A 16,526-nucleotide genomic window follows, 5' to 3' on the forward strand; every position below is an offset into this window, starting at 1 on the left:
CGGTAGTATTAGTGTTAGGTGAATAGTGCAATGTATAAATTATGAATATCTGAATGAAACCTTAACATTTGCTATCAGTGAACCTTTTTATTTGCTTTCTCTGAACAATTGTCTGAGTGAATTTCTGTCCACAAAAGTGTTTGAAAGAGAAAGTGTTGCAAACAGTTACATGAATGTTTACAGGCATGAGCATTCATGCTGGAAGCATAGGCATGGGGACATACCGAAAGCCCTTTGTAGATCTGTGAATCATCCAATCAGCAGGCAGAAACCTCATCATGTAACGTAGGAAACCAGCCAGTTCTTATGAAAAGGGAGTATATGAGACACAGCTCACGGAGAGCAATCCAGAGGTTGAAATACATTCACATGTGAAATTATTAAGTAGTAAAGAAATCAGTTAAATTTTACCTTTTGGGGTATGTCTAGACTGCATCCCTCTGTCAGCGGAGGGATGCAGATTAGGCAGGTCAACATTGCAAATGAGGCAGGGATTTAAATATCCCGTGCCTAATTTGCATAAAATGGCTGCCACGTTTTGCTGTCTCAGCACTTCATCAGCAAAAAGTGGCATTCTAGATGGGGATCTGTCGAGAAAGAAAGCCTTTTTTGACAGATCCTGTAAACCTCCTTGCAGGAGGCATAAGGGATTTAAATCCCTGCCTCATTTGCAATGTCGACCTGCCTAATCTGCATCCCTCTGCCGACAGAGGGATACAGTCTAGACATACCTCTGGTGAGTAACTCATGAATAGAAAAACGGACTAAATTCATCACAGGGAATCATTTGCCAAGTTCTGGTTAGTAGATATTAATGTAACCACCAGTTTCACAGAGATTCATAGATTTTCAGAGAGGCACAGAGTTTAAGACCAGAAGGTTTCACACAAATCAGAGTATTTACCTTTGAGCCCAATAATTCATATGGAAATTCCATCACCTTGGTCAGTAGCTCCATGCATAGGAACACTACTACTTAGCTCAGGCTGAAATCCATTCAGTCTGCAGAAAGTGGTTCTTTTCCAGACCCCAGCGGCTGCAACTCTAGCTCTTCTACCCTGGACTAAATGGGTCTGAGTATGAAGGGTGTTCAGGAAACCGCCCAGTACAGCCCCTCCTCTGTGTCTCTCTCCTCACCACAGGAGAATCTCACCCATACTGCAGTTTTCAAGTTGCTTTCCACTTTACAGGTGGGGAAACTGATGGCACAAAGGGAGAGGGCACAAAGGCTGTCTTCCCTGTTCAGGACCCAACTGCTATCTGCTCTGCTGAGCAGTTCCTTATAACCAGGGCTGCCCCAGCAAGCTACCTTCTCATTGGTGCCTTATAAGCCTCTTGCCCATTGGCTGGGGCTCTGCACATGCTCTCTCCAGACTGCTTTAATTCATCTGGCCAGAGTGGGATTGCCTCCCCACTACACAAGCCCTCTTGACTTTTAGTCTGATGCCCTTGTGCACTGGAACACACTGCCTCTCATGCATGGGGTACTTTTAAATCCTTACATAAAACATATTTTAAAACCTACCAGAGCTGTTTTCCGTGCACCCCTAGAATCCTGCTAAACTGGCACATACGTGTCTAGATACCTTCAGTGTCATCTCAGCTTCTGGACCACATGAGTATATGAGTCTAAATCTTCGCTGACAGTAATCCTAGACCGCAAGTTTTAATGCTCAGGATGTCTATTTGGCAGAGCAAATTGGAATGACTCCCAGGGCTGCTGCTAACTTCTTGGAGTGCTGCAGAGAATCCTTACCAATATCTGGAAAACTGATTAGAAGCACAGGTGGGGGAATCAGAAGCAGGTATTGTTGCAAGGGGATGTGGATTGCAACTGCTTTAAACACTAAGGAGAGGGGATCACCACATAGGAGTGTAAAGGATTTGTTTATTCAACTAAAACTGGGAAGCGAGGGGAATCTCACTCGTACACTCAATCACACTTACAGTCCCAGGCAGGACGATAAGGCAAGCAGAAGGCAGTTCATATTGTTTGATCTTCCCAAGTTGACTCCTAAGCTGGTCCGCTGGCCGGGTGATCTGAGCAGAGGGTGTTCTGGGAGGCTCCACTTGATGGTCAACCCACTGTGTCTCCTATAGACAACCACCTAACCTCAAGATGATTCTTACCAACAACCACAGGACATACCACACTAATACCAACCCTGGTACCTTCCCTTGCAACAAACCCCGTTGCCAGCTTTGTCCACATATTCATTCTGCTGATACCATTATTGGACCTAACCAAGTGAGTTATAAGATCAAGAACACATATTCCTGCGCATCCAGAAATATAATCTATGCTATCATGTGCCGAAAGTATCCGTCTGCTATGTACATTGGACAAACATCTCAGACACTTCGCCAAAGGATTAATACCCACAAAACAGATATCAGACAAGATCACAAAGAAAAAACAGTTTCTTGCCATTTTAACCAGAAAGGACTCTCTCTCAATGACTTAACCACCTGCATTCTGCTACAAAGACCTTTTACATCTGCACTTGAAAGGGAATCCTCTGAACTGTCATTCATGTTAAAATTCAACACTCTCCAAAAAGGAATGAACAAACACTTGAACTATCTCACCCATTACCAAGATAGCTTCCCCAATTATCACCTCTAATACCATTAACTCGCAAACATCCCACTCTCCCCACCTCTAATATCATCAATTCACAGACACTTACCTTCCTTCCTTCCCCCCCCTTGCATCCCCCTCCTGTTCTGCAATGTGATTTGTCCTTTTCATATGTGTTCATTTTTTTAATTGTATCCTTTGGTATATATGGTTGTGACTATTTTCTTCCACTATTTGATCTGAGGAAGTGGGTCTGGCCCACGAAAGCTCATCATCTAATAAACCATCTTGTTAGTCTTTAAAGTGCTATATTGTCCTGCATTTCACTGTGTCTCTGTCCCTCTCTTCTTTACGGATCAGCCACATTCAGCCTCTGAGTCTGGGCCTCTTGGGGCCGTGTGCACTCCCTGCTGGGGCCATGTGCATTGTTGTTTACTCCTGTTGTTTACCTCAGACATTCTTCTGCACTCACTCAGGGAAGGGATAGGGGGTTAACAGACAACACTCTTGGTTTAGGGAACCAAATAACATTAACAGGTAAGAAAGAACAACCACCATTTTAACTCTCCCCTTGCTCCTCCTTTGCCTCCAACAGGTATGATACAGAGAAACTGAGCAAGGCACATCAACCTTTATAGATGTGATTTAAAAATAAATCCTGTTGAAAGTGCTCTGGAACCTGACATCATCTTTGTCTTCACACTAAGCGCTTTAGAAAAGCTTGTCAGTGAAGGAAAAAGAAAATCCAAACAAACCCAATACTGAGCCACATGGCACTGCTGATGGCAATATATCAGCCCTAAAAGGCTTTAGTACACAACAGTCATAGCCTGGCTGAGATGTTCAAAGGAGCCTTAGGGTGTGTCTACACTGCACTGGAGGTCAAAATAAGATATGCAGTTTGAGCTATGCAAATTGCATCTCTTATTTCGATGTTATTATAGTTTATTTCATAATTTGGTGCTGTCTACACAGTGCTTATTTTGAAATAAATCACTATTCCAAAACGTCCCTTACTCCTCGTGGAATGAGGTTTAAAGAGACATCAGAATAGTGAGCCTGTTATATTTCGAAATAATGGGTGCGCTCAAAAGACACGGAATAGCTATTTCGGGATACCTCCAGTATCCCAAAATAGCACAGCAGTGTCAATGTAGCCTAAGAGAATTAAAAGAACTGGGTACCTAAATCTCTTAAGGACCTTCAAAAGTGTTGGGTCCTTCTTCTCTTGAAGTCTTCTGATCAAGACTGGATGCCTTTCAGGGGGATATGCATTACGCAAAGCACAAGCTTTTTCAGCTCAGTTCTCAAGTAACTGGATAAAATTCTATGGGTTGTATATTATATGGGAGGTCAGATTAGATGATCTAAAGGTCCCATCTGATTTTATATACTTACAAATCTATGCTCAGATAGCCCATAATTAATATTTTATGGTGAAAGGCATTCTACTAGCTGTCAAAGCATGCCTTGTTCTAACATATCTGAGAGCACTTAAATGGAAGAGAAAGGTAGAAATAAGGGGAGATTTGGCTCTCTACTTTCTGCCTTCCCAGAATGTGTGCTGGGGTACCTGTGCCAGCCAGAGTTTTTCACATCCTTTGAAAGACCTTGCAGTGAAAGCACTGCTTGGAGAAAGTGTGACTAGCAGTGTGACTTGGTAGGCCCATGTTCACCACCCAAGTGCCACAGTGTAAGACAAGGTCACTCATGGCCACAAACTTAAGACTAGAACAATCAAAATAAAGTTTTAAAGTTTTTTTTGTTTTTATCCTGTTTTTGACTAATTCTAGTCTCTTTCCTTTGAGGAAAAAGCCTGTTCCCATTTCAAGTGGGCTCTCCAACTAAACTAAGGCTGTCAAAGAGTTTTTTCAGGGCTGGTCTCCTTGGTAAGTTATTGCACCATAAGCCAGTGTGTGAATCTACAGTGTACCAGTTAGCTGAGCAGTAACTTGCTCTGTGGTCACTGCTCCAGTACAAAACTTAGGACTTCCATTAGGCTGTATCAGGGCTTACATGACGAGTTGCCGCATGCAAAGCTGGTGTGCTGTAGAGTCACACAGTCATTTGCTGAGCAGTAACTCACTGGAGACAGAAGCCCTCAGCCTGCTGCCATTCTCCAAACAGGGATCCTCTGCAATGCCTGTAGGGATGGTAGGCACCTCTTAGCCCTGAAGCAAAGAGGTTTTCAGCACTTTCCTTGTTAAATGTTCTATAAGCTGTTACAACCAGAGACTGACTTGATGAAGCGACCCTCAGAGGCAGCATCTCCTACAAGCACCTTTTTAGGAGTGATGCCAAGGTACGAGGCTTTAGTATGTCCATTGTGGAAGGGCTGCCACAGAGTGTGTTGTTTTCAGTGCATCCACAGAGATTTCATTTATCCCAAAGACAGAGGATTATTGACCCACGCCAGATTCATTCATGAGCTTGCTCCATGTTATAGTTAGCAGAGGAGAGGAGAGGAGAGGAGAGGAGAGGAGAGTTCTCCAAAAGGAAATGCTGTTGGATTCTCTACAACAATGGTTCCCAACTTTTTTAAACTGCAGACTGGCAAACCCATTCACAAACTTTTATTGGACCATCAACATTCATTTGCATATTTATTACACAAATAATAAATGTGCAAATAAATGTTACTGGTCCACCAAAAGCCCCGGCCCCCAGAGCCGCCATGGACAGCTGGCTTCAGCTCTGGCAGTGGCCATGTGTCAGGTGGCTGCCAGAGCTGAAGCTGGCTGTTTGTGGTAGCTCATGCACCCAACGCCCCCAGAACCTTCCCCAGTGCCAGTCCCCAGTCCCCAATATTAGCCCCATTCCCAATGCTCCCCAGTGCCTGCCATGCCCTCATAGTTCCCCCCACTACTAGCCCCACTCCCAGAGCTCCCCCAATGCCAGCTCCCCACTCAGGATGCCCCAGTGCCAGTCCCCCACCCCTTAGAGCTCCCCAGTACTAGCCCCTGCCCTCAGAGCCCCCCAGTATTAGCTTTGCTCCCAGAGCCCCTCAATGCCAGCCCCCCACCTCTTAAAGTCTCCACCCCCAGAGCCCTCAGTGTCTGCCCTGCCCCCCTCATCTATACCTGCATTGCCTCGCAGTGACCAGTTAGTGCTGCTGCCCAGGTCATGGCTTCTCTAAGGCCACTATGCTGGGTTCCATGCAGCCCTCCTGCCACACAGCGAACCGCTCTTCTGCACATGGGAGGAGACCCCACCCATGTCCAGTGCTGGTTGGCTGAGAGGTGGAGCAGGACACACCTCTCCTAACAGCTCCCAATGCCTCTCCCAACAGCTCCATGCCCCCAGACCATGGTGGTCCGGCAGCCAGCAGTTTGCGGACCGGCACTGGTCCATGGACTGATGGTTGGGAACCTCTACAGCAACCAAATCTGCAGATTCTGAGACCACTGTGATCAACTACACTGACCTCTTGCAAAATACAGGTCATAGAGTTTCCTTACCCCAATCAGTTCCTGTTTGAACTATAGCATATCTGCAGAAAACATCCAGCACACATTTATGCTTACAAGTGTACAGCGGCACTGATGTACCAATACAGCTGCATTGCTGTAAGATCACGTGTGTAGCCATGTTACAATGATGGCTGAGAATTCTCTCATCAACATCATAAAACCAACACAATGAGCAGTAGTAGAAGAGAATCTCCTGCCAGCACGTGTTTGTGCCAGCAAAATTCACATCATTCGGGGGTGGGTCTTTTTTCCCAACAGTTTTGCTGACATAAGTGTAGTGTAGACATGGCCTAAGTCTTCATTTAAAAATTGCCACTGAGGGAAACTAATCTAGGGCTCCATCCTGGAAGGTGTTGGGTCTTCATAACTAGAGTTGAGCAAATAATTGGTTTTTCAGTGTGGTGGTGTAAGCAGTTTGGTACCCCAGTGTACATTGGTAATCACCCTTCTGGAAGAGAGAAAGGTAGATGAGGTAAACCTTTTATTGGACTAACTTGCATGGTGAAGCTCTTCTTGTGTATGGTTCAAAAGTACCACAGAACTTGGTCAAATAAAAGATATTATCTAACCTATCTTATCTCTCTAACACCCTGGGGCTACGTCTACACTGGCCCCTTTTTCGAAAGGGGCATGCTAATTTTAAACTTCGGAATAGGGAAATCCGCGGGGGATTTAAATATCCCCCGCGGGATTTAAATAAAGATGTCCGCCGCTTTTTTCCGGCTTGGGGAAAAGCCGGAAAAAAGCGTCTAGACTGGCCCGATCCTCCGGAATAAAGCCCTATTCCAGAGGATCTCTTATTCCTACTTCAAAGTAGGAATAAGAGATCCTCTGGAATAGGGCTTTATTCCGGAGGATCGGGCCAGTCTAGACTCTTTTTTCCGGCTTTTCCCCAAGCCGGAAAAAAGCGGCGGACATCTTTATTTAAATCCCGCGGGGGATATTTAAATCCCCCGCGGATTTCCCTATTCCGAAGTTTAAAATTAGCATGCCCCTTTCGAAAAAGGGGCCAGTGTAGACGTAGCCTGGGAGTGATATGGCTACAACTACATTGCATGTCTGGAACAGCTTTACCTTCAATTTATACTGGTGTAAACAGGCACAAAACCTGGCACATATAGGGCTAGATTAATTGTAAAAATTGAACAGTCCTAGTCTAGAGTCACTTTGGAGCTACACATTCCCTAAAGAAGCACTAGGAGAGATTGCATCTCCTGACACATGGACCTTGCTTTGGGAGCCAGCGGAGACTCCTGGGGGGGGGGGGGAGGGTCTCAGTCTGAGAATTTTCCAAATGGATTGACCTCTAAGGCACAAAGGGCAAACAGTCCCTACTCATTCTCACAGTGACAGCCTTTGTGAACATCCCTTGTGTGGGCCATTGTGCAGGGCGATGTCTTGTGTGTTCCTGCCAGGGCAGATGATAATGCAGCCCATATTTTTGTGGGTGTGGGCAGAGGCAGATATTGGTAGATACACTTTTACAAATGAATGTATGTATGTAGGTGCATGCGAGTCCCCCACGTTCTGAGGCTTAACTGTTCTCCTTAGTGAAGTAGACTGGGCAGTCATTACAGCTATTAGAACGCGAGTGCTCAAACCAATGGCTTACAATGTTTGGAGAATGAAACTATGCACTGTTACTGTACATAGAAAGTGCTCTGATCACTATTAATCATTAATTAAATTTGTTCTGCATTTATAGATAAACAGCTCAATTTGGAAATGATTTATGCATGGCCTTTAGCATCCTCCACATGTAAAACATGACAGTGAAAAACTAGCTTAATCTCCCTTAGAATAGCTAGTAGCTACTCATCATGCATAATAGAGGCACATTTTTCATAAGCATATACCTTTTTCAGAAAAGGTTTCAGACATGGCTTTCTTCAGGACGCCAGCAGTCAATTAAATTTTCACGGTGTCTCCAGCTCTGAATAATGACAGTATACCATTATTCTCTGCCAGGAATTATGTTGGTCAAAGGAGGTATTGAGTCCAAGAGAGAGCCAGTGGCTGCCTGGTGTAGTGGTAGGATTCAGTGGCTCTGTTGCCCAGTGGCAAGAGACATCAGCTGGAGAAAGGGGAACCCAGGCTTTCCCTGCTCCAATCTAGGGTCAAATGAAACAAGAATTCATTGTGCAGAGTGATAGGTACCAAGTACGAAAAATTGGAATGGGAGTGGGGGTAATAGGCACTTATATAAGACAAAGCCTCCCATATTGGGGCTGTCTATAAATCGGGATATCTACTTACCCGAATTAGGCAGGGTCTAGAAGACAGGCACTCTTGTGCCATCTCCCTGGGCCACTTCTTACCCTGGCTTCGGATTCTCTGCAGAGGCCACCAGTCTGTCTTGGGGTCTCCCTCAAAGATCTCTCAGACTACTCTCCAGGGCTCTTCAAGCCCCCTGGATGAAAGGTTTGCAGCAGCTTGACCATAGGGTCTGAGAGCCTTGGCAGCTTTTCTGCAAGAGGTTGCAAGATCCAGCTACTCTCCTGCCCTGTCCAAAAGACTAAAGCTGAGCTGCTCCCTTTTGAGGGAGCATGCTGGAAAGGCGGGGGCAGCAGGGCATGTCCTCCTGTGTTCAGAGCACCTGGTTAACCCTTGCTTCACCTGTGCGGGGTTCATACACCCAATTACAGTCCTGTTATTAATTGGCCTACTCTGGTCTGAGGGAATAGGGAAGACACAAGAATGTTTCCTAAGTGCATCTACACATTCTCTCCCCCCCCCCCCCGTAGATTAAAGAATAAAAGAAAACCCCCATAATAAAGATGGATATTATTAGAAGTCTTTTAAAATATTATAAGTGGTCTCTGCCATGTTAAAAGTAAAACATTCAAAATGTTTTTGAAAGACACAAGTAACAGTGAGTAAGTGATGACTTTGGGAGCTTAATTAGGTTTCTTACATGCAGTATGTATTTCTGGGCCATAAATACATTTGACATTTATGTTTTGTGGAAACATCAGTATGTTTGTCCTCCACATCTCTGGGCTTTTAGTGCTTCCATTTAGCATGGAAAATCAAAAGGCTGAGAAAGCTTTTCAGCCAGATGGAATTGAAAAATGTTCACATTAGTCAGAGACCCCTTATTTTCCCACCTCTGTTTCTCCGGATGCCCTAGTGGAGTATAAATGTGAGTAATGGAATGAAATAACAGAAGTGAAATATTATCTAAAGCTACTTTTTGCTGAGATCTAGTTGGCTGTGAGATCATCTCCTAAAAGAAATGGTAAATTGTGTGGCTTGATTCATTTACAATTGGACTGAGCCAGCGGTTTTCAGACTTTAGCAACCTGAGGATCCCCATTCTGATTTAAAAATTTTCATGGTCCCTCAAGCCCTATCTTAGCCCTAGGCCCTATCCCTACTCCACCTCTTCTCCAATGCCCCACCCTGCCCCACCTCATACTATCCCCAGTCCATTCCTGCCCCTTCTCTTACCAGCCTCTTTCTGCTCCATCCCCCAACTGTACTGTCTCTCCACTTCTCCTCCTTGCTCCCAGTGCCTCCTGCGCACCACGGAACAGCTATTCTGACAGGAGGGGAGAAGTCCAGGGAGCAAAGGGGAGGAGTGGATCAATGGGACAAGAGAACCCCTTGGAGTACACTTGTGGACCCCCAGGGGTCTGCGGACCCCAGTTTGAGAAATTCTGCTTTGGGGAAAGCAGTAGAACTTAGGGTATGTCTACACTACCACCCTAGTTCGAACTAGGGTGGTAATGTAGGCAACCGGAGCTGCAAATGAAGCCCGGGATTTGAATTTCCTGGGCTTCATTTGCATATAGCCGGGCACCGCCATTTTTAACTGTCCGCTAGTGCGGACTCCGTGCCGCGCGGCTACACCTGGCACGGAGTCTGCACTAGCGGACATTTAAAAATGGCGGCGCCCGGCTATATGCAAATGAAGCCCGGGAAATTCAAATCACGGGCTTCATTTGCAACTCCGGTTGCCTACGTTACCACCCTAGTTCAAACTCGGGTGGTAGTGTAGACATACCCTTAGAGTGTAAGAGAAAATCCTGCACTTGCATAGAAATACCCACAAGAAGTTCCTTCCAAATTAGGGACTTTAATACCACTTCTCACTTATTGGCGTTAGGTTAAATAAATCCCCCTGCCCCAAAAGTCCCCCACTTTATTCCCACTTGGCAGATGCTGCTGTTTTCTTAATGGAATAGTGGAGACTCCTGGAACCCTACTGTTGTTTAGTTAAACTCCTTCAGATTCTAAAGTAAGTTCCTTCTACCTGTCTCTGTGTTTGCTCAACTGCGAGTTTTAAAGACCTAGTGGTTCTTTTCAAAGGCATTATATTGAGAATAATTCTGCAGCAGTTACTCCTCTCAAAACTGAACAGTCAAAATAATAGGTTCAAATATTAAACCTTGGAAGATTATAAGTATGCTCTGGTCCCGATCCAATAAAGCCTTTAAGCACATGCTTCACATCAAGCATGTGTCTAAAGGGAGTTATCAGAGAGTGATAAGAAGTGCATAAATGACTGTTTGACTGTTACCTTTGCTTATTTATTCATCACACTCTTATTAAGTCTTTAATACCTAATGGCCACATTTGCAGTTTTTATTCAAGCAAAAAACTATAGAAGCTTATAAATAAGGATGATAGCAGCATATCATGTGATCGCAAAATGTTCTAACCTTCAAGTAAGGAGGGGTTTTGTTTGACTTGGACACTGCTGTCTGCTTTGTTTTATTTTATTCCTTGGTCATTCTAGAAGCGTGGTAAGAATTGTTTCTAAACATGAATCTTTACTGTTTGCGAGGCACCAGCTTCCATTTTGGTCGAAAAAACATTTTGAATTCAGCTTTGGAGATCAATGGTTAAAATATAAATCAAGTAGAAAAAAATGGCTCTGATGCTAAGAAAAAAGTTTTGCAAAAGCCCAAACTTGAAGAATGTGCTATCCTAGAGCATGTCTACACTAGGACATTATTTCAAAATAACTTATTTCGAAATAACTTACAAAATAACTATTTCAAAATAGTGTGTCCATACTACAGAGAAGCCTCAAAATTAATCTGAGGCAGACTCTCTAAGGCTATATCTACACTGCACACTTATTTTAAAATAAGTTATTTCGGAAAAAAGCTTCCAAAATAGCTTGTTTCAAAATAGCACGTCCACACTACAAATCCCCATAAAAAAAAAGTGCAGATTTATATTGAAATAGCGCATCTACATGGATTGGAGCCTGCAACACATTTAAAGCTCCCCCAGAAGCACTTTGGGCAGGGTATCAGGACAGCAGCCACTTCCTGTAGCTTCTGTTTTTTACCTAAGTGTGACACTACCAACTCTTCTTCTAGACTTTTCACAAAAAGACGAGATACGATAGTCTATAAAATCATTACTGGTGTGGAAAAAAAAGTAAATAAGAAAAAGTTATTTACTTATTCCTACAATATAAAAACTAGGGGTCACCAAATGAAATTAATAGGCAGCAGGTTTAAAACAAACAAAAGGAAGTTTTTCTTCACTCACTGCATAGTTAACCTGTGGAACTCTTTGCAAGAGGATGTTGTGAGGACTAGGACTTTAACAGCATTCAAAAAAGAGCTAGAAAGACTCATGGAGGTTAGGTCCGTCAATGGCTATTAGCCAGGATGAGTAGGAACGGTGTCTCTAGCCTCTGTTTGTCTGGAAATGGATGACAGGAGAGGAATAATGTGATGATTACCTATTGTTTTCCCTCCGTTTGGGGTATCTGGTATTAGCCACTGTTGGCAGACAGGATACTGGGCTAGATGGACCTTTGGTCTGACCCAGTATGGCTGTTCTTATGATTTCAGTAAGAACAGCTCAGTAAGTAAGGATTGCTTATCTGAGTAAGTGATAGCAAGTTCAGTAGGCAACATGACTACAGAGATTTCTTGCACACAGGACCATATGGCATGATGTATTAGGAGAAGGCAGACTTCTGAAATTTCATTTTCCCTTTTACATGTGACCTTTTGTTCTTAAATAATAATCTGTTATTACACATTATCAGTCTAGGCACATTCCTCTTTAAAAGGTTGATGGTGTGGGGGTGCTGCTGTTTAGTAAAGGTTTATGAGAGAGGATGTTTCTTTTTTTCTCCTGGCTTGGCAGGAAGGAAGAGGTGACTGACAAAGCAATTGGGACTTTCTACCTTGTCTTATCACAAGTATTCTCAGTGAAAGGAAACAATATTTTTGACCTTTTATCTGACTTCTCTCTTTCCAACAGACTAATTCTAGGATTTTGCCATTTGAGAATGTCAGGTTTTAAGACTACTATATTTGACAGATGCAAATAGATAATGATTTTATTTCTAACCTCTTTTTATTCCTCCTAATATTCTTTTAGATTTTATTGTCATTTATTAAAGAAATTTTAAGACGACCTCATACAATACAGGACAACAAAAATTACAAGAGACAATGGCCCTGATGTCCAGCGGAGCCTTAATTCAGCCTCCAGGTTTGTACCCCTTAATGAGTTGGAGTTCCCTTTTGTTGTATTTAACTACTTGACAATGTTCACACAAATGACATAGTTAGACGTCATAGGGCTGGGTCCTACAACATACTGAGCAATTGGTGGGCACGGTGAGTAACTCAGTTCCCACTGAGATCAATAGAAATTGAAATAAATTGTTCAGCATTTTATAGGATTGAACCCCAAGTGCTGTAAAATTCATCCACAGTAGTGATCATCTGGAATCATTTACAGGAACAAAAATGTTCTCACAAATTGGTTGCCAATTGCTTCTGAGAACTGAAAATCAGTCCCAATCTCTCAATAATAATCTATCTATCTAAATACATAGATACAGAGAGATAAGTAAGAGTGTCTTTCTCTAAATCATAAACACATTGTTAGGAGGTATTTTTTAAAATGTGCAGAACAGAGAGCTACAAAAACAGTGGAGAATAATATACATTACTATGACAATTTTGATAGGTATATTTGTAACCCACACACCTGCTGGGTATGGTTCACTTAGGCCATTTACAGAAAGAAAATAAGTTTGCTCTGCAGCCTTAGCTGAGAGCCAGCTGGTTTGTAGCTCATGTGGTAGCAGCTCATGCACTAAGCTCCAGAGAGCCCAGATTTGGTTCTGCATGTTGGTGTTGCATGTTTTCTAACAAAGGAAAGAGGATAAAGAAGTACAATGGCATAGAGCTGTATTGATTGATAGATAGATAGATAGATAGATAGATAGATACACACACTATTTGTTTATGATTTAGTTATATACAGGCAGTCCCCGGGTTACATGGATCCGACTTACATCGGATCCCTACTTACAAATGGGGTGAGGCCATCCCGCACTAGCTGCTTCCCCCCAGCAGACCAAGGAGACACGAAGCTAGCACCCCCCACAGCAGACCAGGGAGACGCGGAGTGGCTTTTCTCAGCAGACACCTCAGCTTGAGAATAGAGAACTGAGGGAAGTGAGGTGTGGGAGAATAAAACTGAGCTCTGGAGAAATGTTTGGGTAGAGTTTCCCCTATAATATGTACCAGTTCCGACTTACATACAAATTCAACTTAAGAACAAACCTACAGTCCCTATCTTGTACGTAACCCGGGGACTGCCTGTATATATTTAACAGAATTAAGATAAGACTTTCTAGCTGTGTCTAGACTGCATCCCGTAAAAGGGATGCAAATTAGACATATCGCAATTGCAAATGAAGCGGGGATGTAAATCCCCCCCTGCTTCATTAGCATAAAAATGGCTGCCGCTTTTTTCCGGCTCAGAGCTTTGCCGGAAAAATGAGGGATAAGGGCTCTTTCGGAAAAGGCTTTATTTTCCGAAAGATCCGCGTCTAGACTGGCACTTTTTTCCAGCAAAGCTCCGAGTCGGAAAAAAGCGGCAGCCATTTTTATGCTAATGAAGTGAGGAGATTTAAATCCCGGCTTCATTTGCAATTGAGATATGTCTAATTTGCATCCTTTTTACGGAAAAGGGATGCAGTCTAGACACAGCCTCTATGCTTATTTGGAAGATATCCTGAGCAGGATTTTACTTCAAGACTGCTAATAAAAGAATTACAAACTGCACGAGCAGTATACAGTAAGCAGAAAGCAAACTCTACACTCAGAGTGACAATCCCACCTCTTCTGTCTGTTTTTAGACTCAGGCTATAGCTACACTACAAAGAAAAGTCAGAAAAAGATACTGCAATTTGTATATCTTTTTCTGCTTTTCTTTCAAAAGAAGCGTTTCTGAAATTTGGTGCATCTACACAGTGCCAAATTTCGGAAAAACCTTCTCTCTTGAGCCATCCCTTCTTCCTTGTGAAACGAGGTTTATAGGGATGGCAAAAGAACACATCTGCTTTTTTGGAAATGTTTCTGAAAAGGTGGACATGTTCTTTAGACGCAGCATAGGTTTTCCGGGATACTGGAAGTGAAGCTGCAGTCTAGATGTAGCCTCAAACCAGTCCCTGTCTCTCATATGTATCTAACACTCCTAAATAGTCATGATTTGCATCTGCACATTAATTCTCCTAAACATTCTGTAAAGTCAGATTCGATACACTAACTACAGTCTGTTGCATAAAGATGACTACAAAAACATTCTCATTTTAGAGATATCTCTGACCGGAAAATCTGGCATGGAAGACCTTGAACTTTAGGGATACTCAAATCTTGATCCAAATCCAAAATTCGTGGCTTGAATCTCTCTCTCTCTACATTAAAACATTTCCTTGTGAAGCCATTAGGGTTACTATGCACACAGCCCATACTTGACAGAGAGCAAATAAATGAAAAAAAATTAAGCTCCTTAATAGTAGCAGCTTTGCTACCCAGAAGCACGTATTTTACCATTACCAAATCTATCATTCCTGGCGGTACCACAGGCCACATATCACAACAACCTTTTCACTGTTCTGCATGCAGCTTTTTAGCGGGTTACTTCCTCCCTCCCCATCCCATAGTGCTAGTAGTTGTGTCTGGTTGGTGCAGTAGTTGAATGTGTTGGATCTGGGTGGTTTGGTAATGGTATGTACATTAAACACCTTCCTGGAGGTGATAAAAGGGTGGCATTCCTGAGAATTAAAGCTGCAGTAGGTGGCCTGCGATGTCAGTTGTTGTAATAGGAAAGTGTGTGGTAGAGGAGTAGAGAGTATAGATGCATTGGCAAGAGACTTAACTTTTCATTTCCTGGCCTTGTGAGTCAAAACCTCAGGCTTTTGTTCACTTGCCCCAATCAACCAATCAGGCTTGTGAGTGCCCAGTGCACTCAGCCATTATCAACCAGACTATTTTCTGATCAAACCCCTTCCTTCAAATTCATTTGGATGGACCTTTTTCCCAGTCAGTCCGGTTGCAGTGTATATCCAGCACAATCACTTATGTCCCCACAATCACTTAAACTTGTCTATGCCCACAATAGCATACGTCTACACAGTGTGGCTATTTTGGGATCACGATTTTGAATGCGCCCGCTATTTCGAGAGCGTGCTATTTTGGCATCCCTGTAACCCTTGTTCCACAAGGATTAAGGGATGTGTCAAAACAGTGTGGTATTTCAAAAATTGGTTTCAAAATTCAATCGAAATAAAATAGGCAATTTGTGTAGCGCAAATTACGTGTCTTATTTCGAGTTTAGGGTGCTGTGTAGACACATCCATACTGAACAAGCAAACATGTCTGAATGCACAGTGTATAATTTTTCAATTATAAAGTTAAGTTAATAATGGCTTTAAAACAACCCTATATCCAACATAAAACAAAACAAAAACAAAAATCCCCTTCACTCCTGTGCCAGATCTACTTAGGATCCATCTCCCTACCTAGCTTTGTCTAAATGGACAATATTTCTAAGAAGTATGATTCAACAACAAAAAGTAGAACAGACACACACAATAATTCACTGGAGCCCAAATTTCTTTCATGAGACTATAAGTGGAATGTGAACATAAAATGATGTGTACACATTAAAGGAAAATGCATTAAAAATATACAAATATTTGTGGGCTTTCTTTGCAGTATTTATTTAGCTCACTTAAACACCAAAAATGTCTTCAAAACATAAGCCCTGTTCCTATAAACATACACAAATGTGAAATAAATTTGAATACATGAGCAGGCCTATTAAATTCAGTGGGATTAGTTTTGTGAATAAAGGTACTCATGTATATGTATTCAGGCACATAAATGTACATTATGGAGAAAAGGGATCTGTATAAAAGATCCATTATGAAAATCATTTTTACTTTCAGAATGAAGACCATTTTTACTCTTAGAATCCAGGAATCAATCCGAATGTGTCTACTGACTTCTTGAGTTTGAACTCTTGTAATAAAGAAGGAAGTAGGCAGAGGAAGTAGTACCTATCTTGTGTAGCTTTTCATCTCTCTTCTTTATTTCCCTCAGATCTATATAGGTTTAGCCCAGCTCTCAGTTTCAGGAATGAAATCTTCCTTCTTTGCTGTACACCCATCTGCTAAAATCATTCTGATGGCAAAGAAT

General features: G+C 42.7%; 1 long non-coding RNA gene across 1 annotated transcript in view; it reads left to right on the forward strand.

Moving 5' to 3' along the window:
* The window catches only part of LOC142818725 (uncharacterized), a 74,176-nt gene that overhangs the window by 52,759 nt on the left and 4,891 nt on the right, over positions 1–16,526 (forward strand). The window contains exon 2 of the long non-coding RNA XR_012896341.2: positions 12,406–12,519. This is a non-coding gene — a long non-coding RNA (uncharacterized LOC142818725). The remainder of the gene's footprint in view (positions 1–12,405; positions 12,520–16,526) is intronic.

Source organism: Pelodiscus sinensis, chromosome 16 (assembly GCF_052426305.1).
Source record: "Pelodiscus sinensis isolate ZL-2025 chromosome 16, ASM5242630v1, whole genome shotgun sequence".
NCBI classification, from domain to species: domain Eukaryota; kingdom Metazoa; phylum Chordata; order Testudines; family Trionychidae; genus Pelodiscus; species Pelodiscus sinensis.